Here is a 24674-nt window from a genome sequence, read left to right on the forward strand (position 1 = left end):
GTCAAATGCTATTTCTAGTTCTAGATCCCTGAGGAGGCAGTGTTTGCCTTGATGCCATCAAAGACCTCAGATACCTCAGAAAGCCCGAGGCTGTCTACCAGCTGCCTTCTCCCATCTACACCTGGCCCCTACCATTCTTCGTTCTTGCAGCATCTCAGAGGTGCAACCCAGCCAGGGTCAGAAGGTTCCCTCCCCACCCCCCACCTCCTCCTCCCACCCACCTCCACCGCAATTACTGGAGCAGTGCATCCTGGAATAGTTTCAGCTTTTTGTAACAAGCAGCTTTAGCAAATGTGCGGCCTGCAACTCCAATTGGTGGTTCTGATACATGGACCTAGTTTTTAAAACATTTATATAGACAGAAATTTTCACATATGCATGTACAACTTGATGGATTATCAAAAACTAAATATTCCTGTGTAACCAGAACCCCACTAAAGAAGCAGAATATTGCCGGGCGCGGTGGCTCAAGCTTGTAATCCCAGCACTTTGGGAGGCCGAGGCTGGCGGATCACCAGGTCAGGAGATCGAGACCATGGTGAAACCCCGTCTCTACTAAAAATACAAAAAAATTAGCAGGGCGTGGTGGCGGGCGCCTGTAGTCCCAGCTACTTGGAGAGGCTGTGGCAGGAGAATGGCGTGAACCCGGGAGGCGGAGCTTGCAGTGAGCCGAGATTGCGCCACTGCACTCCAGTCTGGGCGACAGAGCGAGACTCTGTCTCAAAAAAAAAAAAAAAAGAAGCAGAATATTACCAGCATCCCAAAGCTTCCTTAATCCTCCTTTCTAGTCACTCTGGATTTCTAACAGCATGGATAGCTTTACCTGTTTATAGATCTTATACTGATGGAAGCATATTCACAGTTTATACAATTTTGTGTCTGACTTTGGTGCAACATTTTGTTTGTTCAATTCATCTATATCATTGCATGTGGTCATAGATCATGGATTTCATATATTGTGTAGCATATGTGTGAATATACCACATAAAAATCGATTTTACTATTTTTCTCCATTTTTTGCTCCAGATTTTGGCCATTACAAGCAGTGCTGTTGTGAACATTGTGCCTGCCTGTCTTCTGGCTGGACATAGGTAGGTGTTTCTGTTGGGTGGTATGCAGAAGTGAAAATGCTGGGTCAGGATATATGCACATGCAGCTTTGGAAGATACTGCCAAATAGTTTTTCAAAGTGTACGAGAGTTTCAGTTCCTCCCCATCCTCGCCCACACTTGGTATTTTCTGCATTTTTATTGTAGCCATACTAGTGGGTGTGTGGTGGTATCTCACTGTGGTTTGATTTTGAATTTCATTTTGAGTGGCTCTGTGGCAGCCTAGGAATGAAGCTAGGGCATCAAATAAAAGATGTTACCACAGACATATGTCTGTTCTCGCTTTTGAGAGATGTGGCTGTATTAGTCTGTTCTCATGCTGCTAATAAAGATATAACTGAGACTGGGTAATTATTATAAAGGAGAGAGGTTTAATGGACTCACAGTTCCATATGGCTGGGGAGACCTCACAATCATGGCAGAAGATGGAGGAAGGAAGAGCAAAGGGACATCTTACATGGCAGCAGGCAAGAGAGCATGTACAAGGGAACTGCCCTTTATAAAACCATGAAAGGCTTATTCACTATCATGAGAATAGCACAGGAAGACCCCGCCCCACAGGAAAACCCCGCCCCCATGATTCAGTTACCTCCCGTTGGGTCCCTCCCATGACACGTGGGAATTATGGGAGCTACAATTCAAGATGAGATTTGGGTGGGAACACAGCCAAACCGTATCAGTAGCCTTTCTCCCCACTTTAGAGATATCTTATTTGTAGAGGCTAGCTTGAAAATCCAGAGTCCTTTAAGTCAGCCTACATTCTCAGAAAACATGCTATTGTTACTAGGCCTGGACACATCATGAAGTATCATGCAAGTGACTTTGCCTGATCGATACACTCATTTTCTCTTCTATCTACAAACAATAGTGGAGTCCTATATATGCCAGGCACTGTTCTAGGTGTTGAGAGTACAGCAGGAAACCAACAGAAGGTAGGCTCTTCGAAGCTCACATTCTAGGGGAGAGTGACAATCAACAATACAATGAAGAAATAGATGGTCAGACAGTGACTGGCACTGTGGAGAAAAATAAGGCAAGAAAGGTTGAGGATCTCCAGGCACAGCTTTCAACAGCGTGGTCAGGGATGGCCTCACTGACAAGGTGACATTGGAACAAAAGCCTTAAGCTTCCATGGGAACAAGCTATGTGGGTATGTGGGGAGGAACATTCTAGAGGAAAAACCATGTGCAAATGTCCTAAAGTGGGAGCATGTTTGAGGAACAGCAAAGAGACCATTGTCGTTGGAACCGAGTGAACAAGAGATGATGAGGTGCAGAAAAGGAGAAGGTTGTGCTGGGCCTGACAGGCAACCCAAGGACTCTCAGCTCTGAGTGAAACATCCTCAGTGGTGCTCCAGTATCACCTTCATGGAGCCTCCCAGTATCAAATCTTCCTATCAACTGAGACCAGTTGGCTCTCTTTCCATAGCTTAGGATGTGTCAGGTTGGAATCCCCTCTGCCCCTAATCAAATCTTTTATGATCATTTAGAGGTCATTTTGACTGGTGCAGCAGAATGAGGAGGGACAAGGTGGAGTATGAGGATCTCACTTTTTCTGTGATTTGGTGAACAACACTGGAGTTTAAATGTTCCTAAGAGAGTCCCCAGGCTGTCCCTCAACAGCAGGCCTCAGCAGCACATGGGGATGAACAGGGCACAGTGCCAGTTAAAATTCACAGTCTGTAGGATCCGCATTTCTCACCTGTATCAGAGACACCTGGATCCCACCCTGCAGGCCCCTCCTCCCTTACCAAGGGTCTGTTGGGGCAACTCCCAGAGGGAATCCAACATGTGCCCTTGATTTCGGCAAATGTAGCTGTGAATGTTCTGAAAAGGAATAGGAAAGAAGGGGCCTTGGTATCAGAATAGACTGAGCAGAAGAGAAAGACCCAGAAAAAGAAAGTAATAGTATATGATGAGGGGAGCATTAATCAATTAATTGCAATGGAAGAATCTGGCTAAGCATAGGGGAAAAAATTATTTAGTCCATAGCTCATATCAAAATTAACTTCCATAAAAATATGACAATAAAATATGGGCAATTTTTTTTTTACAACAGAGAAGGGGAGAGACTTTCTAAATAATCCAAAAAGTAAACCACCATCATCATCATCATCATCAACAACATCTAATACTCTGTGCTTTACTTCTATCAAGTAATTTAATCCTCACAATCACTTTGGTAACATTAATTTTTCTCATTTTCTAGATGGTAAAATTGAGGCACAGAGAGGATAATTTTTCCAAAGGTCCTAACAAGTGGCAGTGCCAGGATTCAAAGCAAACAAGTATGACTTCAGGGTTCCTACTTCTATATTACCACAAAAGAAAATATTGAGAGACTTGAATACACGAATTAAAAGCTGTATGAAAAAAAATCATGTAGAGGAAAGGACAAATGACTGGCAGAGGAGGGGGAATCACACCACATATGTAACAGATAAAGCGTTAACCTCCTTTACAGAACAATTTCTCGAATGTTAGTGCTCAGAACACCAGTGTCCTGAACCATGCCAATGGGTGTTCTGTGAGGAAAAAGAAAAAAGTCCTCATGGCCAATGAAGTTTAGGAAATGATGTGTTAAATCTGACCATGGAAGTCTTTTTTCCCCTCAGTTCACCTATTAACATCTCATGGGACAATAAAGCTTCTGAAATACAGCCCAGAAGATCTCATCTTCGTATGTAATGAGTTCCTACAAATCAGGAAGGAAAATATGAAAAATCACAATGGAAAAATGGACGCGAGAAAAAACAGAGTTCAAAAAAGAAAAAATATAAATAGCTGTAAGCATACAGAAGCACATTCAACCTTGTTATTAAAGAAGGAAAATGAAATACGGAGGTACCAATTTTTATCTTTCAATTGGGAAAAAAGGCTTATACCCAGCATTCGTAAGAGTAGGAGGAAAAAACCACACTCTTACAAAATCAGTGAGATTGACTAAACAAGTACAGCTTTTCTATGGGAGGGCAATTTGGCACTATGTGTCAAAGGTCTTAAAATATATATATATAACTTGATCTAGCAAAGTTCATTCAGAGAAACTTATAAAGAAATATAGTAGGTCCTAGAATAATGTTTTGTCTGTCATTCAACATTATTTTCTTGCAACATTGACAAGAAAAAATATTGATTCCCTGCCGGGGCCACTGTCTGTGTGGAGTGTACACATTCTCCCCATGTCTGCATGGGTTCTGTCCATGCACTCCCGTTGCCTCGCACATTCCGAAGCTGTGCATAGTAGGTGAACTGGCTTGTCTCAATGGCCCCAGGCTGAGTGGGTGTGGGCTGGTGTGTGAGTGCACCCTGCGATAGGATGACGTCCTGTCCAGAGTTAGTTCCCACCTTGCACCCTGAGCTGCCAGGACAGGTTCTGGTCACCCAAGACCCTGAACTGGAATAACTGGGTAAAAAATGACCTGACTTATTTTTATTAATCTTTTAAAAATGTATGTATAGCTCACATTTATTTTAATGTTTAATATTACAAGTGTTTGGGGTCTTTATTTAGAAGCTTGATATTTTAGTGACCAGAAATATGCTGTAGGAACTTAACTCTTGTTTATATCAATTAGCCTTTGGTAAAATTGGTTTCCTTATATGTTGTTTTGCTTAAAGTTGTTCCAGTTAAAGTCACAATTTCCAAGAACCTATAGGGGACATTAAGTGAGGACCTGCTGTAATTGGACAAGTGGGCAAGGATGTATGTACAGGGGAGTTCATTGCAGCATGATTTGTATTAGCAAAAACGTCTATTAATATGAGTCAATGAACATTTATACATTGAAGTACTGTGCACCTCTTAAAAACAGTGATATTGATCTGTTGTATTCCCATGGAAATATACCCAATGTATATGTAAAAATTATCAGATTACCAAATAACTTATAACTACCCATGTAAGAAAAATAAGATGGAAAGCATATATATTTAAATGTTAATGGTGATTAGTTTTCTCCAGTGGTTGAATTTCAGTTGATTTTTACTTTTTTCTTTATACCTTTCTGCATTGTCTAATGTTTTTTACATTGATCACTTGTTACTTTGAAACTAAAAATGGCTATTCCTGTTTTGAAACATGACATTTTTACTACTCTGGAAAGGTGAAACACATTAGAGAACTAAGAGGATTTAATTCTTTAACGAATGTGAAGTTTTTTATTTTGCTACTGAACTTAGCCTCAGCCTAATAAGCTAAACCCAAAGTGAGGGTGAGTAAGATTCAAGAGGAAGAAGACAAGGAAGCTTAAAAAAATCTGAAGTCTGTAGAAATAATAGATCTTTCTAAAAGGGATATAGAGAAAGAGGGAATTAACCTTCACATGGTTCAACTGCTGCATTGAATCATTGGCTTGTCAGAGGAAAAACCTGGACAGTTAACGGTTCTTCTTGTATCAGGCAGGGAAACAAGCAGATGTCAAATAGTGTTTGGCAAACGGACCTGCAGAGCCACCCTCCAGCAGTTTCTGAAGGGAATCTCAACTCCTTGTTCCTGAATTTGTGGAACAGGATCTGGGCCAACTCCTTCCCCCACCTCCCGCCTTTTTTTTTTAACTAACCCAAAATGAACTCCTTATGCAAAGTCTGGACGCTTTCCAACCCACCCAGTGCTCAAGGTTGTCAGCCAGCTGTTGGCAGCTCACACTGACTCATTTTCTTTTCTCTTAAATGGTGTAGAAATATGTTGCTTTACATACAGAGGAGAAAAAAAAAAAGCATTGAAGGACCTAATTTGAAAATACCTCACATCTCCTAAAATCAGCCTTAAGACCTAGGCAGTTTATTTCCCCATTCATTCTGTGGTACTAAATGTGTTGAAGTGGGAGGGTCCCACAGAGAACTACCCTTTTTGTGATATGTAAAGGGAATTCCTCAGCAAATTCTCCTGGAAAGGAGAGAACTTGAATACTAATGAAGAATCTATCTCCCTTGCCATTCTCTTGCCACTGCCAACTGAAAATGTAGCATTTTATATTTATTTAAAACAGAATCTATCATAAAATAGATCTATTTTAGGAAATTGAATATTTGAAGAAATGTATCATCCTTACTCTCTATCATCCAGTCTTGTTGGGAGGTAATGTAGCCTAGTGGTTAAGATCAGAAGCACTGGAGTCTGTTTCCTCGTCCATAAAATACTATCTACCCCCACTGGGCTGTTGTGAAGATTAAATGAAATGTTTTAGAAGTATGCAGTGCTGGCCTGGCACAGGCCAGTTAATGGAGGCCAGCAACAAACATGACTTTTACCGCTGGATCACAATCAACATAGCAAGCATCTTCACAGAATCCTTAGGTATTTGGAAACGCAGGCGTCACAAACTTTTTTTGTTGTTTCAAAATGTCTTTCTCGGAAACACCACTGTTTGCTGGGTTAGGAGGTAAGTTCTCCCACCCCCAATCTACCAGCCCCACTCACCAAGTGTTGCTGGATCTCCTACCTCACTAACACCACCCTCTGGGGTCAAGGATTCGGCCTTCTCTTTCCAGGGGTGGGAGTTAGGTTTTGTAAGGGTCGTGGATTATTGACACAAAGCCATCCACAAGGGGCAATGAAATGGGCTCAGCATTCTGGAGTCACGGAGGATCATCTGCGGTAATGTGAGAATGGGTCATGGGAGGCCCCTGCCCAGCCCTAAGGAAAAAAACAAGTGAGGGGGCAGAGCCGTGTGCTCGTGACGGGAGCCAGCCAGACTCACAGCAGCCTGCCTGGTAGTGGCCGCCCACAAATCTTTGAGCAGAAACTCTCTGATCTGCCTTTTGTCCTGAGCCTGGGTGGAAACAAAACTTCAAAACAATAACTTTTCCTTTCCCTCGGCCTTCCAGTCATAACAACTCTAATTCTTCTTCAGACCAAGTGGATCCTTCTGCCCACTAGGAGAAAGGGCAGGAAGTGCTGAAAAAGAAGAAAACACGGTGATGAGTATTTCAAGATCTTCTCTTCCACCCTCTCAATGACAGCTTTTTCTTAGTTCTGTGTAGCTGTTGGGAATGCAAGGAAAAAGGGAGAACTGGGAGTGTGGTGCCTCCTTGGGAATTTCTCTGGATGGAGAATACGAAATTGAAAAGCCAAGAGTTCCTGCTTCAGGAGTGGGGAGTAGGGACTCTTTCTCCATGCTTTCCGTGTCTTCAGAATAATTTCATGCTCAGCATTTTTGCCTTTTCTCTGAAGTCCTCCTCAAGTACTGGAAGAACCAAGAAATCACCATGACTCCGACAGAATTTGTTTTAAGCAAAGACTCAACTTGTCAGCTGATGCCACAGTGACCTCCTACTAGACTGTGAGTTGCACAGGCTCAGCACTGGTTAGGAACTGCTAGACTTCAGACAGGGCTGGCTCCAGTTTTTCCCTCTGATTCATGGATTAAAGTGGAATTTTCCAGGGAGGCTTGATCTAGGAGGAATCCTTCTCTTTGGGTCCACAAGTTCTCTTTATTCTGCAGAGGAATCCTACCCTGTGGCCATAGTTGGGCAGTCTCTGTCTATTCCATCAACCGCCAGACCTCAGATGAGAAGAGAAATAAGCATCCCTGGCAGAAAGATCTCCAAATTCAGAGTGGTTTTCACTCATTCACGCAAGAGTCACAGGCTCATTGATAACAGTGTATCAATTTGGGTTCTCCATTTTTATTAAATAATGTATTATTACTATGAAAGTTTTCACATCTAAGAAATCAAAGGATTTTACAATTGTAAAAGGGTTGTGCAACTTTTACATCCTTTCTAGCATTAACAGCATTTTTTAAAAAATAAAATTAATAATAAAAATATTTTTTATTTTTTAATAGACAGTTTTTTTTCTATTTAAAAAAGCTGTAACAGACAAAATTTCAGCTGTTAAAATGTTTATTTCTTGATTTGCTAAGTAACAGTGAGAGTATTATTTGTTAAAAGTTGGACTTACTTGCATTTTGAGTACATGGTAATATTGCCATTGGAATGTAAATCTAAGAAAGTTTAATCCCTAAAATGCTGTTACCAGATGAAATGCTAAGTCAGACTTGAAAGTCAGACCCCAGTAATCATGACTAGTGTGAACATGGGATAATTAATGACTCTTTATTATGTACGGACAGAGTAGTAGACCTTGAAATAGAACATTGGCATGGTGGCGAGGACACAGCAACATGAGATTTATGAGGACCAAGACTTTCCAGACTATGAGGAGTGAGTGAGCACCAGCCCAGGATGGCAGGCGTCACATTCATTTCCCAACCACTTCTTAAGGGTTATTTCTGTAGACAGGCAATTGCTGTGGTTGGAGTAGGAATGGAGAGAGTAGAGGAAGGATGCCTTGGTGTTTTTTCAAGTGAATACTTAAAAAGGTTCTTGAAAGGAAGGTCATTCTTTGTTTTGCTTGGCTTGTTCTTCCTATTTGGAAAACTTCTCAACAGAATCTACTACCCAGTTTCTTCAAGTCATGCAGAGTCAAAGGACAGACGAGATAAAAATGTAGATCTTATTTTGCAGGGGTTTATTGGCCTCCTCTGTTTGCCATCTTACCAATGAGCCTTGTTAGGTAAGACAGCAGTAAGAGGGCAGCCTGTATTTAGAAGGTGCACAGTCACACACCTCACAAGCTGTGACATCAGTAGATCTTGGAAGCAAAAACAACTATGCTCATAGGTCTGATGGTATCGACGGGTTCCTATTGTTCCAACAATATCTGAGACTTAGATGCCAGGGAGTCTGCAGTTAGAATCCCCTTCCTTTTTTTGCATATGTATGTGAATGTTTCTTGCCTTATACTGGAGTACGCTAAAGACGAACAGAAACTCAACGCCCAGCCTTTCTTTAATCTTACCCTCATGTCAGATATAAGAAAGAACGTTTATATTCCAACCTGGAGTTTTACCTGTAGTTTAGTTTCATTGCAGAGCTCTATTCATGCTTTCCTCATACCAGCCTTGGGCTCTTTACTATAATGGGCCTATGGAAATTATTTTATATCACCCCCAATAAATAGTTTCCTGTCTTTATTACTAAATTGGGCACTTGTCCCATTGTCTGGCCTTGAGGATTTTTCTACTAATATTTGTTGAAATTAAAAGAAAGCCAAGTCTTTTGAAGATTTAATAACATATTATGGCAACTCTTTCAAAGCTTTTGATGGAAGTACTTGGTAGAATATTGAAGACATATAATTATCATTATCAAAAATAATAAACATCTCTGAATTGTACAATGTGAATTATATTTTGCCTGTAGGGAGCTTACAATCTATGCATTCAGCTGTAACACACAAACACACCTTAAGCCAAATAAATCAATAATCTAGTGCCTAACACTCAGAAGGATTAAATGCTGTCACTGAGACCTTGGGTTTAGGAATAAAGGATGGAATTCTACCTCTGCACACAGTCCATGCATATGAATGTCAACTGCAGAGTTTCCTAGACTATTATCAAATGGAAGCAGTAAAAGTGTACTCCCTAAAAAGAAATCTCATGGGCTGGGCGTGGTGGCTCATTCCTGTAATTCCAGCACTTTGAGAGGCCAAGACAGGCGGATCACTTGAGGTCAGGAGTTCGAGACAAGCCTGGTCAACATGGCGAAACCCTGTCTCTACAAAAAATACAAAAATTAGCCTGGCATGGTGTGCGTACCTGTAATCCCAGCTACTCGGGATGCTGAGGCTTGAGAATCACTTGAGTTCGGGAGGTGGCGGTTGCAGTGAACAGAGATCACACCACTGCACTCCAGCGTGGATGACAGAGTGAGACCCTGTCTCAAAAAAAAAAAAAGAAAAGAAAGAAAAAAGAAAAATCATGTTCATTCCCAATTTAGAGAAGTGGCGTACTCCCTTTTTATTAAAATTCAAGTTTCAGGATATGAACTCTGGTTTGATAGTTGTGTCTTTTGCAGATAACACTCTTCCCTTAAAGGTTAAGGCTCGTTAGAACCAGGTTACAATAAGCGAGTATATTTATTTTATTCCTTCTCATAAGAACAACGTGTTCAATCAACTACTTGCATAATTTAAGGCAAATTATTCTTCCAACAAGCCTACAACTACCTCCTCTGAGAGGGCAAGTGCTATACAGACCTATCTCTTGGAGATCTGATGAGCATTATGTATTTATTTGCTTGTGACTTGAATAAGATGCATGACCTAAGCACGAATAAGCATACTGCAAACATATTTAAATAGATCAATTTTTAGAACAGCATTTTCTAAGATTGTCACATTTATATTTGCTCCTCCCTAGTGCCTGGGATTATTGACTGGCTCTAAGGTCACCGGTAGGTATTTATTCTAGGGCTTCTGTTCAGTTTGACAAAACAACCTTGCATTCTTTTTCCTACAAACATTCCATCACTTGTCCTAGAAATAATGTAAAAGAGAAACTCTAACTCAGAAACTGAAAAAGCAATTAAAAAAATTTTTAGAAAGGAGAAAAGAAATTTCTGAATGTAAGTGCTGGGGTCTAAAAGTCAGAGTGGATTTTCTGAGGCCTATTTATAATGGTTTAACCCAATCATGGGAATTTAAGACTGTACTTATCGAAAGTGGCTAAAAAATGAAAGAAACACAAAATGTTATTTTTCCCCCATGGCAGGCAATAAGGCAAGTTATTTAACATAAGAAACATACTTCTTTTTTTCTCTGTATGAGATTAGCTAACCGTCTCTCAACTCCGACAATGGCTTGTCAATCTCTCTCTTATGTGACAGTCCAGGAGCTGCCTTCTAGGATACCCACCAAATGGCTAGAGATGTATTAGTTGTATCCTTAAGTTTTACTTGATAATCTATTTTATGTTCATAAAGTTCCCTCAGTTATTTGCCTTTTCTTGTGGTAGTAGTGATGGCTCATCTCATGGTTGCTGTCTTTTTTTTTTTTTTTAAATAATAGAACGCCCAGAAAGAGGCTGAAAGAGAGTACCTAAGTAGCTATACCTATGTAAAGGGACAGCTCCATCTGCTTTCTACCTGCTGTGACAAAGTCTTTCTGCCCCCTCTGGGCCTCCTATGTGTGCAGGTCAGGATATGGTTGGTGCCTGAGACCAGAGGCACAGTATATGAAGGCAGGCACAATTTTGGCACAAGGGGAGGCATTTTCACGACCTATCAAATTCCTTTCCTGTCTCCTTTTTGTCTCCCTTCACTTGTGAGAGCCCTAAAGGGAAGCTGAAGCTGTAGCCCATTATCCACCCAAAGAAAAGCAAGAATCTAAAAAGAACTTGAAGGTCCAAAGGGGATTTTTCTGCAGAGGTAGCAGTAATTTTAATTAAGAGGGGAAAGCTTTGAAATGGGTCAGTTTATTATGGACATCTATTGGCCATTTGCCTAGAAGTTCATTTTCCCTGCCCCATGTTATGGGGTGGCCCCTCCTCAGAGGCAGAGCTGGAACAGTGAGACACAGAGAGGAATCAGTGGCCTGTATGGCTGCTGTGATTATCAGAGCCAGGTGGCCAATGTTTCAAAGTTAGAGAGGTCATTGACTTGGCATTTGTCTGTGCAAGTTTGTATTCTTAAAGGACTCCAAGACCTTGGACTTATTTTAAGGTAGCAGGTGCCAAACTGCTACCTTGAGAAATGGATGCATACACAGTGAGCACAGGAATGGGCACAGGTTGGCATAGCTTAGTGGGTTGAGATTGCACAGAATAAACTGAGCCAAGTGATTGTAAATTAAAGATAACAAATGCAAAGTATGTGAAAATTTTAAACAAGTTATTGGTTGTTCTAGTTAGCCAGAGATGTTTCGCCAACCCAGCAGTGTAATTCAGGCAAGATTATGCAAATACAAAGACCCCAGATATTAAAAAAAATTATAGCAACATCAGCCAAACCAGATAGTACAGAAACAAATTAATGCAGGCTTAATGTGAGAAAATACTATAGGCAATACCTTTCTGGATGCAGGGCAGGTGTGTGGTTCAAGGAGCAACTGATAACCAAAGAACAACATACTACAGATGGCATCAATTCTTAGGTGACAGTAACACCGATGTTACACTTCTGTGATTTTATGTGTGTCTAATACATCTGTAGCTTAAAGATGACAGATACATGATCTGTGTCCCACTGCTGCTGCTTTCAGGGCCCTCTATAGGCATTTCTTATAGATCACACCACTTCCAAACTTGGAAATGGTCTCAGAACCATTCTCAACACAGGATTCAGAGTGATCAGGGTTGGCCTGGGAGGTGAAATCTATTTGTAGTCTCCCCAGTGCTTTTTTTTTTTTTGTCTTCTCAACGTGTTTGTTTGCAATGTGTCAAATAAGAAAGCTCTATTCAGTGTTGTTAAAATAGAAACACTGGAACTGGGCATTGGGTCACTAGGTTCTGGGACGAAGCTTGATAGCATCTCACCCTTTGATAAAATTATAGCTGATGACCAACTGTCCAACAAGTTCTGTCCCTATGTTGCCCTGGGCTTACAAAAATGGCACATAAATGGGACTATCCTGCAATCTTATCAAGAGAGAGTATTACCTTTGTGTGTGTGTGTGAGAGAGAGAGAGAGAAAGAGAGAGAGAGAGAGGGAGACCCTAACTATAGAGGATGATGAGATATGCAGAATCTTTGTTAACCCAATTGCAACTCTAATTCCTGCTCTCCTTTTCTTCTGCTATTAATGTTAAAACCAGAGCCCTTTTCTTTGAGGAGTAGAATTGAATGCAGTGTAAGCCCAGATATGGCTCACTCTGGTTCCAAGATCCATGAGCTTATTTTGGGTACTCAGTGACAGCAGAAATGTACATAACTCCTTTCATCTAGGTACTTGTGTAGTTGTATAGCTGGGAAATGCCTGCCTCAAGTTATTCCTGTGGAGAGCGTGCCAAGAGAAGATATTCTTGCTTAAGCTTGTGGTTAAAATCTGTAATATGGCTATATTTTACAAGTTCTTATAATGGGGATTTTGCTTTTACCTTATTTCCCTTAACATATTCCATTTTTTTTTTCTGACCTCTCTCTTCTCCCCACCCCTTTTAAAAAAGTTAAAATTTTTTATTTTTACTTTTTGTGGGTACATGGTAGGTGTGTATGTTTAAATGTTTTGATACAGGCAATGAAATGTGAAATAAGCACATCATGGAGAATAGGGTATCCATCCCCTCAAGCATTTATCCTTTGAGTTACAAACAATCCAATTACACTCTTTATTTTAAAATATGTAATTATTGTTGACTATAGTCACCCTGTTATGCTATCAAATAGGACGCATATTCATTCTTTCTATTTTTTGGCACCCATTAATCATCCCTACCTCCCCCACAACCCCCTACTACCCTTCCCAGCCTCTGGTAACCATCCTTCTACCGTCCATCTTCATGAGTTCAATTTTTTTGATTTTTATCCCACAGATAAGTGAGAACATGCAATGTTTGTCTTTCTGTGCCTGCCCCATTTCACTTAACATAATGGTCTCCAGTTCCATCATGTTGTTGCAAATAACTGGATCTTTTGTGGCTGAATAGTACTCCATTGTGTATAAGTACCACATTTCTTTATCCACTCATCTGTTGATGGCCACTTAGGTTGCTTACAAATCTTAGCTATTGTAAGCAGTGTTTCAACAAACATAGGAGTGTGATATCTCTTGGATATACTGATTTCCTTTCTTTTGGTATATACCCAGCAGTGGGATTGCTGAATCATAGTAGTTCAATTTTTAGTTTTTAAAGGAATCTCCAAATCATTCTCCATAATGATTGTACTAATTTACACTCTCACCAACAGTGTACAAGAGTTCCCTTTTCTCCACATCCTCACCAGCATTTATTGCTTCTTTTGTCTAAAAGCCATTTTAACCCGGGTGAGATGATATCTCACTGTAATTTTGATTTGCATTTCTCTGATGTTCAATCACGCTGAGCGCCTTTCCATATACCTGTCTGACATTTGTATGTCTTCTTTTGAGAAATGTCTATTCAAATATTTTTCCCATTTTTGAATCCAATTATTAGTTTTTTTCCTATAGAGTTGTTTGACCTCTTCATATATTCTAGTTATTAATTCCTTATCAGATGGATAGTTTGAAAATATTTTCTCCCATTCTGTGGGTTGTCTCTTCACTTGGTTGACTGTATCCATTGCTGTGCAGAAGCTTTTTAACCTGATGTGATCTCATCTGTCCATTTGTGCTTTGGTTGCCTGTGCTTGTGGGATATTGCTCAAGACATTTTTGCCCAGACCAACGTCCTGGAGATTTTCCCCAATGTTTTCCTGTAGTATTTTCAAGTTTGAGGTTTAGATTCAAGTCTTTAATCCATTTTGATTTGATTTTTGTATATGGTAAGAGATAGGGGTCTAGCTTCATTCTTCTGCTATGGACATCCAGTTTTCCCAGCACCATTTATTGAAGAGACCGTCTTTTCCCCAGTGTATGTTCTTGGCATGTTTGTCATTATAGAGATCTTTCACTTTGATTAATTCCTAGGTATTTAATTTGATGTGTGGCTATTGTAAATGGGATTACTTAAAAAATATTTTTCACCTTGATCACTGTTGGTATATAAAAATGCTACTGATTTTTGCGTGTTGATTTTTTTGTCCTCCAACTTTGCTGAATATGTTTATCAGTTCTAATCATTTTCCTGCGGATACTTTAGGTTTTTCCAAATAGAAGATCATATCAACTGCAAACCAGGATAAACTGATTTCTTTCTTCTCAATTTGGATGCCTTTTATATCTTCCTATTGTGTGATTGCTCTAGCTAGGCATGTTGTGCTTCCATTATCATTTGTTTCAAGAATTTTTTAAATTTTCTTCTTAATTTCTTCATTGATCCACTGGTCATTCAGGAGCATATTGTTTAATTTCTATGTATTTGAAGAATTTCCAAAATTCCTTGTTATTAATTTACAATTTTATTCCATTGTGGTCAGAGAAGATGCTTTATATTATTTCCATTTTTTTGAATGTTTTAAGACTTGTTTTGTGATGTAACATATGGTCTACCCTTTAGAATGATCCATGTGCTGAGGAAAAGAATGTGTATTCTGCAGCTCTTGGATGACATGTTCTGTAAATATCTATTAGGTCCATTTGGTCTATAGTGCAGATTAAGCAACATGTTTCTTTGTTGATTTTTTGTCTGGAAGCTGTGTCCAATGCTGGAAGTGGGGTATTGAAGTCTCCAGCAATTATTGTATTCTGGCCTATCTCTCTTTAGCTCTAATACTATTTTCTTTATATATCAGGGTGCTCCATTGTTGGGTGCATATATATTTAAAATTGTTTTATCCTCTTGCTGAATTGACCCCTTTATCATTATATAGTGACCTTCTTTGTGTCTTTTTATAGTTTTTGTCTTGAAATCTATTTTTTCTGATATGAATATAGCAACTCCTGCTCTTTTTTGGTTTCCACTGGTGTGGAATATCATTTTCCATCCGTTTATTTTCAGTCTGTTTATATCATTATGGGTGAAGTGTGTTTCTTGTAGGCAACAGATCGGTGGGTCTTGATTTTTTCCATCTGTCTTCTGATTGGAGAGTTTAGTCCATTTACACTCAATATTACTATGATAAGTAAGGACTTACTCCTGCCATTTTGTTATTTGTTTTCTTGTTGTTTTGTAGTCTTCTCTTCCTTTTTTCTTTCCTTCCTGTCTTCCTCTAGTGAAAGTGCTTTTTCTGGTGATATGATTTAATTTCTTGCATTTTAATTTTTGTGTGTCCATGGTGTGTTTTCTGACTTGGGCTACCATGAGGCTTGCAAATACTGTCTTATAACTCATTATTTTAACCTGATAAGAATTTAACACTATTTGCATAAACAAACAAACAAGTGAAAAGAAAACTAATAAAAATTCTATGCCTTAACTTCATCCCCCCACTTTTTAACTTTTTGTTGTTTCTATTTGTATCTAATTATACTGACTCTGTCTTGACAAGTTTTGTAGTTATTATTTTTGATTGGCTCATCATTTAGTCTTTCTACTTAGGATAAGAGTAGTTTACATACCACAGTTACAGTGTTATATATTCTGCGTTTTTCTGTGTACTTACTATTACTAGTGAGTTTTGTATCCTCAGGTGATTATTTATTGCTCATCAATGTCCTTTTCTTTCTGACTGATTTGCTCCCTTTAGCATTTCTTGCAGAACAGATCTGGTATTGATGAAATCCCTCAGTTGTTGTCTGGGAAGGTCTATTTCTCCTTGATGTGTGAAGGATATTTTTGCCAGATATACTGTTACAGGGTAAAAGTTGTTTTGTTTTGTTTTTTTCCTTCATCATTTTAAATATGTCATGCTACTCTCTCCTGGCCTGTAAGATTTCCACTGAAAAGTCTGCTGCCAGATGTATCAGAGCTCCATTGTCAGTTATTTGTTTCTATTCTATTGCTGCTTTTAGGATCCTTTCTTTATCCTTAACCTTTGGGAGTTTGATTATTAAATGCCTTGAGGTAGTCCTCTTTGGGTGAAATCTGCTTGGTGTTCCATAACCCTCTTGTACTTGGATATTTATATTTTTCCCTAGATTTGGGAAGTTCTCCATTATTATCTCTTTGAATAAACTTTCTACCCTTGTCTCTTTCTCTACCTCCTGTTTAAGGCCAACAACTCTTAAATTTGCCCTTCTGAGGCAATTTTCTAGATCCTGTAGGTGTGTTTCATTGTTTTTCATCCTTTTTTTCTTTTGTCCCCTTTTTTTATTTTCAAATCGCCTGTCTTTAAGCTCACTAATTATTTATTCTGCTTGATCCATTTTGCTATTAAAGAACTCTGATGCATTCTTCAGTATGCCAAATGCATTTTTCAGCTCCAGAATTTCTGCTTGATTCTTTTTAATTATTTAAATCTCTTTGTTAAATTTATTTGATAGAATCCTGAGTTCCTTCTCTGTGTTGACTTTCTTTGAGTTTCCTCAATACAGCGATCATTTTTATTTTAAAATTTTTAATTATATAGAAATGGAGGTCTTACTATGTTGCCCAGGCTGGCTTCATACTCCTGGGCTCAAGTGATGCTAACACTTCAGCCTCCCAAAATGCTGAGATTATAGGCCCCACACCTGGCCAGCACAGCTAATTTGAATTCTCTGTCTGAAACGTCACTATCTCTGTTTCTCCAGGATTGGTACCTGATGCCTTATTTAGTTCATTTGATGAGGTCGTGTTTTCCTGGATGGTGTTTGTGCTAGTAGATGTTCTTTGGTATCTAGGCATTGAAGAGTTAGGTATTTATAGTAGCCTTCACTGTCTGGGCTTATTTGTAAATAATCCTTCTTGGGAAGACTTTCCAGATATTTGAAAGGACTTGGGTGTTGTGATCTAAGCTGTATGTACTTTAGGTGACACCCCAAGCCCAGTAACACTGCAGTTCTTGCAGACTTGTAGAAGTACCACCTTGATGGTCTTGGACAAGATTCGGGAGAATCCTCTGGATTACTAGGCAAAGACTCTTGTCCTCTTCCCTTACTTTCTCCCAAACAAACAGAGTCTCTCTCTTTCTCTGTTCGGAGCCACCTAAAGCTGGGGGTGGAGTGACACAAGCACCCCTGTGGCCACAACCACTATGACCGCACTGGGTCAGACCTGAAGACAACACAGCACTGGGTCTTGCCCAAGGCCTGCTGTGACCACACCTGGCTACTGCCTATGTGTGCTCAAGGCCCTGGAGATCTATAATCAGCAGGTGGCAAAGCCAGTCAGGCCTGTGTCCTTCCCTTTAGAGTAGTGAGGTCCCCTAAGCCCTGGGTGGGTCCAGAGGTACTGTCCAGGGGTCAGGGACTGGAGTCCAAAACTTTAGAAGTCTACCTGGTGATCTATTGTATTGCAGCTGAGCTGGCACTCAAACCACAAGATGTGGCCCTTCCCACTCTTCCCTTCCCTTTCCACAGGCAGAGGGGCCTCATCCCAGAGTCACCCCCACCCCAAACCACGAAGAGTACTGCCAGACTACTGCCCATGTTCCCTTAAGGCCCAAGGTCTCTTAAATCAGCTTGTGATGAATGCTGCCTGGCCTGTGACTCACCCTTCAGGGCAGTGGGCTCCCCTCTGGCCCAGGGCAGGTCCAAAAATGCCAGCAAAGGGTCAAGTCCTGGAACCAGGGACCCTGAGGGCCTGCTTGGTGCTCTACCCCTCTGTGACCATGCTGTCTCAGAGCTAAGCCAGCATGTCTCAGAGACTCGTCCAAGGTCCTCGATGTAGTACTTGAGTATCACTACTGGTTGTTCAGGGTCCAAGGGCTCTTCAGTTAGCAGGTGACTGATGCTGCAAGGACTGGGTCTTTCCTTCAAGACAGCAGGTTCCCTTCTGACCCAGGGTGTGTCTAGAAATGTTCTCCGTGAGCAAGGGCCTGGAACAGGGGCCTCACAGCTCTGTCTGGTGCCCTATCCTGCTGTAGCTGAGCTGGTATCTAAGATGCAAGACAGTCTCCCCTACTCTTTCCTCTCTTCCGGAGCGCCGAGCTGAGCAGTATGGGATTAGGGGAGGGGTGATGCCACACTCCCTTGGCTGCCCCAGCTGATGTCTCAGTATGCACCCTGAGTCCACTGTCTCTGGGCCTAGTTCAGCATTAGGTCTCTCCTAAGGGTTGCAGACTTTACGGCCTAGACTGCCTTTCATGTTTACTTGGAGACACAGGGTGCTGTAGCCTTCTGTGGTGAGGTTTGCAGGCACTCAGTTCAGACTGCTGGGATCAGTGATTCCCCTCTAGCTAGGCCTGGTTAAAATGCTCCCTCCGTTGGCAGGCATCGGCTGAGTTTGGTCGGGTTTTCCTTTTTGCTCTAACAGAACAGCTTTGAGTTGAGTGCCTCACAATTGCTGTGTTCTCCCTCCCCCAGCTCCCAGAGACACTCTGCACCACGCTGCTGCAGCCAGGGGTGGGGGAGGGGTAGTATCAGCAATTCAGGACTATTTTTTCTAGCTCTTCAGTGCCTCTTTCAGCGATATAAAGTTAAAACCAGATACTATGAGTGCTCACCTGATTTTTTGTTCTCATGAAGGGGTTTTTTCTCTGTAGATAGTTATTAACTCAGTGTCCTTGCGGGGGTGGGTTGGGGGGGGCAATGATGGAAACTCTTATTCCATCTTCTTGCTTTTCCTCCTTTCCCCCTCTCTAAACAGACCAGAATGTGGCGCTGAACACTATCTTATTTTTTAATACATTAAATTAAGATGTGAAAGTTATGATTTATTACTTGGTAGGCCTCAATATGTTCTTTTTCCCATTCTCATTATTAGTTAATAAAGATGCCAACCCTTAACTAAACTGATAGAAAATTTACCAAACTGCATAATAGTTAAACTTAGTTGCTTTGATTTGCTTTGCTTTTTAGCTTTCTTTTATCCCTTTGCATTTTTAATAAGGCATTTTTAATAATGCAAAGGAATAAAAGGAAGCTAAACAAGGGCATTGAAATAATGAGCATTAAAATAATAATCCTCATATGAATTCAAGCAATGCATTCAAAGTGCAGTCCATGGCTTATTTATTGTCATGTCCTGAGCATCCTTCCAGTGAACCACACCTATGCACACTTTTAACAGTGACTGAGGTAGGCATTTAGTTCTCGGGCAAGAAAGAACACTTTAGCAAGTTTGGGAAGAAAGAAGCATTCTATTTCTACAAATGTATGCAACATTTGTTAACACAACAGCTATAACTACCATTTTAAAACATCTACTATGTGTCAGCACTATGCTAAGTGTAATATGGCTTATTTAAAATTCCTGCAACAGGCCGAGCACAGTGGCTCATGCTTGTAATCCCAGCACTTTGGGAGGCCGAGGTGGGTGGATCACCTGAGGTCAGGAGTTCAAGACCAGCCTGGCCAACATGGCAAAACCCCATCTCTACTAAAAATACAAAAATTAGCCAGGTGTGGTGGTGTGCACTTCTAGTCCCAGGTACCCAGGAGGCTAAGGCAGAAGCATCATTTGAACCTAGGAGGGCGGAGGTTGCAGTGAGCCAAAATTGTACCACTGCACTCCAGCCTGGGTGACAGAGTGAGAGTCTGTCTCAAAATAAATAAATAAATAAATAAATAAATAGATAAATAAATAAAATTCCTACAACAGCCTCGTAAAAATAGGTATTATTTTCCTAATTCTATAAATAAGAAAATTAAGCCTCTAAGAAGTTAATTAACTTGCTTAGAAGTTCACACAGCTAGAAAACAGCTAAGAGTGCACATTCTCAGAATCTGCTTCTGACATCAGTGAGTAAACTTGGCTATTGATGAATAGATCTTATTAATAATGACTGTTATTTGATGTTAAGTCATTTCAGCTTCCAAAGCACTATCACATATACTGTTTCTTCTCATTCAGTCTTCATAACAATTCTGTGAGTAGGTCACTGCAGTCCCACTCCACAGATGAAGAAACTGAGACCCCAAGTAATGCAACTATGAAAGAAGTCAATTCTGGAGACACGCATGAAAGCACTCTAACTGAAGACCAATGTTATATTTCTGAAGGGAAAATTAACTGCGCTTCTTTCCAGAGAAGACTGACTCAACAGAAAAGAGCAAAATCAAAATAAGCATAATAATCTCCTCAACCTGTGGGCCCAGTGAGAAGGGAGGAGAGGTCCCCAGCACAGAGGAGAGCAAGGATTACTGCTTTTACCAACCTGAGTCAGTGCACACTAAAGGCTGGTGTATGTGCACACATGTGTGTGCGTGCACACTGGTAGCCTGCAGGTGCCCGAGGATTGCTGAGGTCTTCTGCATTCCCCTGGGGCAAGGAAAGGAAACTCTACCAGTGTGTTCTAGCCAGGACCACAGTGTGTGCCTTGTTGCCTCAGATTGTGCTGGAGAGAGGCCCAGAGGGATCCTCCTCTTATGGGGCTGGCTTGACTCTTGCCAAGAACTGCCAGGCATTTAAGATACAGTCTTCACCTACACACATTTCCAGCAAACCCTTCAGATTTGTAGCCCCCACAGCCTTCACACTTTCTCAACTCAAGCATGGCATTGTGCCTACCTTCAAACTCTGCATTGTAACAAAATTGAAGCCTCTTTTTGGATTATAGGGCCTGCAGGCTACAGCTACTTTAGAGAACTGACTGCTGGCCAAATTGAGAAATATTTGTTAAAAGGGGGCTTTTGCCAGGATATTTTCTCTGGAGACCGTTATCAATAAATCTGAAGAAAGAGGCCACACCTGAAAAGCTCATAGCATTAAGATGCCCACTGTTCTCTTTCCTTTTGGGAATTACTGACTCTGGATAATCTCTTCAAATCTTTGGGTCATATTTGTTTCATTATTTAATATCACAAGAACTCACTGACACAATAGAAAATATCCACAAATCTGCATTTATGTCAAGGGCTAAAAGGGGTCCACAGTAATGTAGCTTTGGGGTTGTGCTTAAAATAAAATAATAATCAAACTTTACTATTTCTTTCCTAGCATCTGTCCCTACCCAATTACTCTACTCAATTATTTTTAGGAATTGGCTCCTGGCATTGATTCTTGAAGCCAGAGGTATTGTCTGTGCTGCCTCTTGGAATCATTTTTCCACTTGACACACCCAGAGTTGGAGAGAGGAGTAGGCTGGATGGGTCTGTTGGAGTGTTATTGTTCATACAGTCTGTGTCAGCAAGGGCTGCAATCAGCTTGTTTGTCACATGTCTCTGAGCCTCACTCAGGCAGCCATGGGGATAATAGCCACTAATCCAGCTACACAGAGAAAGCTGGAGCCCTATGGGTGCTGAGCACCTTTTCTGTATCCTGTCCCTTGAACTAGAACCCCGGGTTTATATCCCAAGTCATCTTTTACCTAAATACACTATTTTTCAAAAAAGAAGAAGAAAGCTACCTTTGAAGGGTTAACATCAACGAATAGTTGGAAACTTGTTAAGAAATTTTTTTCCCTAACACATTTTAAAGTTTAGGAAAACCTAGAAATGCAATGCCTAAAAAAAACCAGCTTCTCTCTATATTTCTAAATCATTTTTGTATCTCTAAAAAGATGTGTGTGCAATCTTCAGGGAGGAAGGGAAGGAATATATATGCCATTGCTGACTTCCTACTTCTAAAGATAGTACTTTAATATCTATAAATCAGACTCACTACTTTGGTATTATATATCAAAAGACATAGAGTTTCAAAATAATGCAATTCTGGGACCCTCATCACCCTCCGCTTCTCACCTATTTTTATCTTTCCTAAAGTACAAGGACCTTCAGAATCCTGAAAGGGATTCAAACAATTCAACATTTTTTTCCTGAGGCTAGATTAAAATTTACCTTTGTCTTATCTATATGTAGCAAGTAGAATTTGCTAAACAAAGAAGTAGTATAAACTCATATTCAGGATTGTTGCTCCATTTACTTAAGAAAGGGGTTTCATCACCTTTAAAAATATTTTAACATCATTTGAAGGCAAATAATGAGTGAACAAATTACAAAGTATTAGTTCAGACAGGAAAGATATTTTTAGGGCTTACCTGAAAGCACAAAAACTGCTTTTAAAATGATACAGTTTCTCCGTAATTCACAGTAGGCTTCCCTCCATTTATTTCAAATGGATGAAATTTTATTGACCATGAAAATGGTATACTACTGGGAGGAGAATTCCCAATGAGGGTTGAGTCTTGACTAACTAGTTGGGTTAGTCAGGCAGCATAGTGGAGGTGGATTCAGCATTTGTGTCGTCATTCATTTACTCTAAAAATGTGTATGTGTATATGTATTTTAGCATCTCTCAGCACTATGCCACACACTAAAGATAACAGGATAAAATCTGTGGGCTTGACCTCACAGAACTTACAGTCAAATGGAGAATAGAGGAGTTATCATCCAGCAAGTGCTTTGACAAGGGAAGAGCAGGATTCTTTGGAAGATCATGGATGGAGCCCCTCAAACAGATCTACAGAAGTGGCGTCTAAGCTGAGACCTGGAGGAGCAGTAGGAGTTGGAGAGGGGAGATATACAAAGGAATGTTTTAGATTACAATGTAGGTGAAACCACAGAGGCAAAGGAGAGCCTGGCCAGGAGATGTGAGAGAGGAAAAGATAGTTCTGTAACTTGGAGCTTAGAGGGCAAAAGTGCTGATTCTGGCAAGACAGGAAGCTCTACAGGTACAAAAATGCTGTAAAGCCTGACTTCTTAGAGGTATCAAACACAGTTTAACCCACCTTCTCTCTTGAAGTACCTTCTTCCTCTTTTAGGCTTCCATAACACCACAGTCTCTTTGTTTTCCTCCTACTTCATAGATTACTTACCAGTCTCCTTTGATGTCTCCTTTTACCTTGCTCAATCTCTAAATATTAGAGTTCTTTAAGACTTAGTCCTGAGCACTCTTCTCTGCTCTATTTACCTCCTATATACATTTACCAAGTGATTTCATCCAGTCATGTGACTTTAAATAGAATCTAGGCCTATGACCTCCAAATCTCTATCCCCTGCCCTGATCTCTTCCCCCAAATCCAGATTTATGTCTATTTGCTTCCTTGACCACTCTGTTTAGCTATTCAATAGGCAACTCAGACACAATACTCAATTAGTTAGAATGTGCTTGGCTGTAAGCAACAGAAAACTTCAACTCAAATGGCTTAAATAGTAAGGTCATTCTTACAGTGTTGTTCCTGACCTAGGTAGTTCGTAGGGATGGCATTGTAGATGAGAAAAAAATTTTCTTGAAAAGTCTCAAGTTTTGTTATTGGGGTCTGCAAATTAAACTGACAAAAGGAAGATTAACAGGAGAAAAAGTTTATTTATGCATGTAATGCTCATACATGCAGGAATACTCAGTGATGAGTTAGTCAAAGGGATGATTAGAATTTGGGGCTTATAAACCTAACTAGGTAGAAGAAAGGAAAGTGGGAGAAAAGGCTTCTATGGAAAGGACAAATAATTTTTTTAAAAGAAAGAAAAAAGGGGTTTTGGGGAGGACAAATGAGAGAAAGGTTTTGCTAATGTTTGTCTATACAGGTCTGAACCATCTTTCCATCTCCTTCAGGGTCATAAAACCTCCCTGTGGAAAGGATTTATGATAAGTTTACTCAAGGTCTCTCTCCTGGCACCAGATCCACCTCAATGAGGGAATTTATGGTAGCCTCATTTCCCAGATACAGATTTCTTCTTTTAGTCAGATAAGGGAAGTTCTGAGAAGGCTTCTTTCTGCATCTGCTGAATTTCAAATGCATTTGGCTTATAATAATCCTTATGCCAAAGTCACATATTTTGAAGATGGCATATCCTGATCCCTTTAAGTGCTGCATTCTTTTAGTTGAACAAAAATGTACAAGGGATTTCAGTGTCATGAATTGGGTTTTGGGCTAATTCTGAAACTGTGAATCACTGAAGGGCCTAGGTTAGTATGATTCCTCTTAGCTCTGACCTAACCTCCCTTTATAATTCTATTCACCATAAGAGTCAAATTAAAGTCAAGAGATATTTCTGACCTTTTGTAGTGCCTATTGTAGTATAGACAGTATATATTTTGATGTATTATAATGCCTACCATGGGGTAATTCTTGTGGTGAACTTCAGATCTGGGGTATTGATTGATAGCATAAATAGTCCGCTTTAATGGCCTCCTGTATCCCTGCCTTTCCCCTGAAACTTTTTGTTCCTGCCAAGTTTGACCTTGAACTCATCTATGAGACTTGCTTAGGCCAATGGAGTGTCAGCAAATGTGACACAAC

The 24674-nt window shown here is 40.3% G+C and overlaps 1 long non-coding RNA gene across 1 annotated transcript in view; it reads left to right on the plus strand.

Moving 5' to 3' along the window:
* Positions 1-1027: 1027 nt before the first annotated feature.
* The window catches only part of LOC131380741 (uncharacterized), a 54331-nt gene continuing 30684 nt past the window's right edge, over positions 1028-24674 (plus strand). The window contains exon 1 of the long non-coding RNA XR_009208897.1: positions 1028-1091. This is a non-coding gene — a long non-coding RNA (uncharacterized LOC131380741). The remainder of the gene's footprint in view (positions 1092-24674) is intronic.

This window comes from Hylobates moloch, unplaced genomic scaffold, assembly GCF_009828535.3.
Source record: "Hylobates moloch isolate HMO894 unplaced genomic scaffold, HMol_V3 SCAFFOLD_12, whole genome shotgun sequence".
Classification (NCBI taxonomy): Eukaryota; Metazoa; Chordata; class Mammalia; order Primates; family Hylobatidae; genus Hylobates; species Hylobates moloch.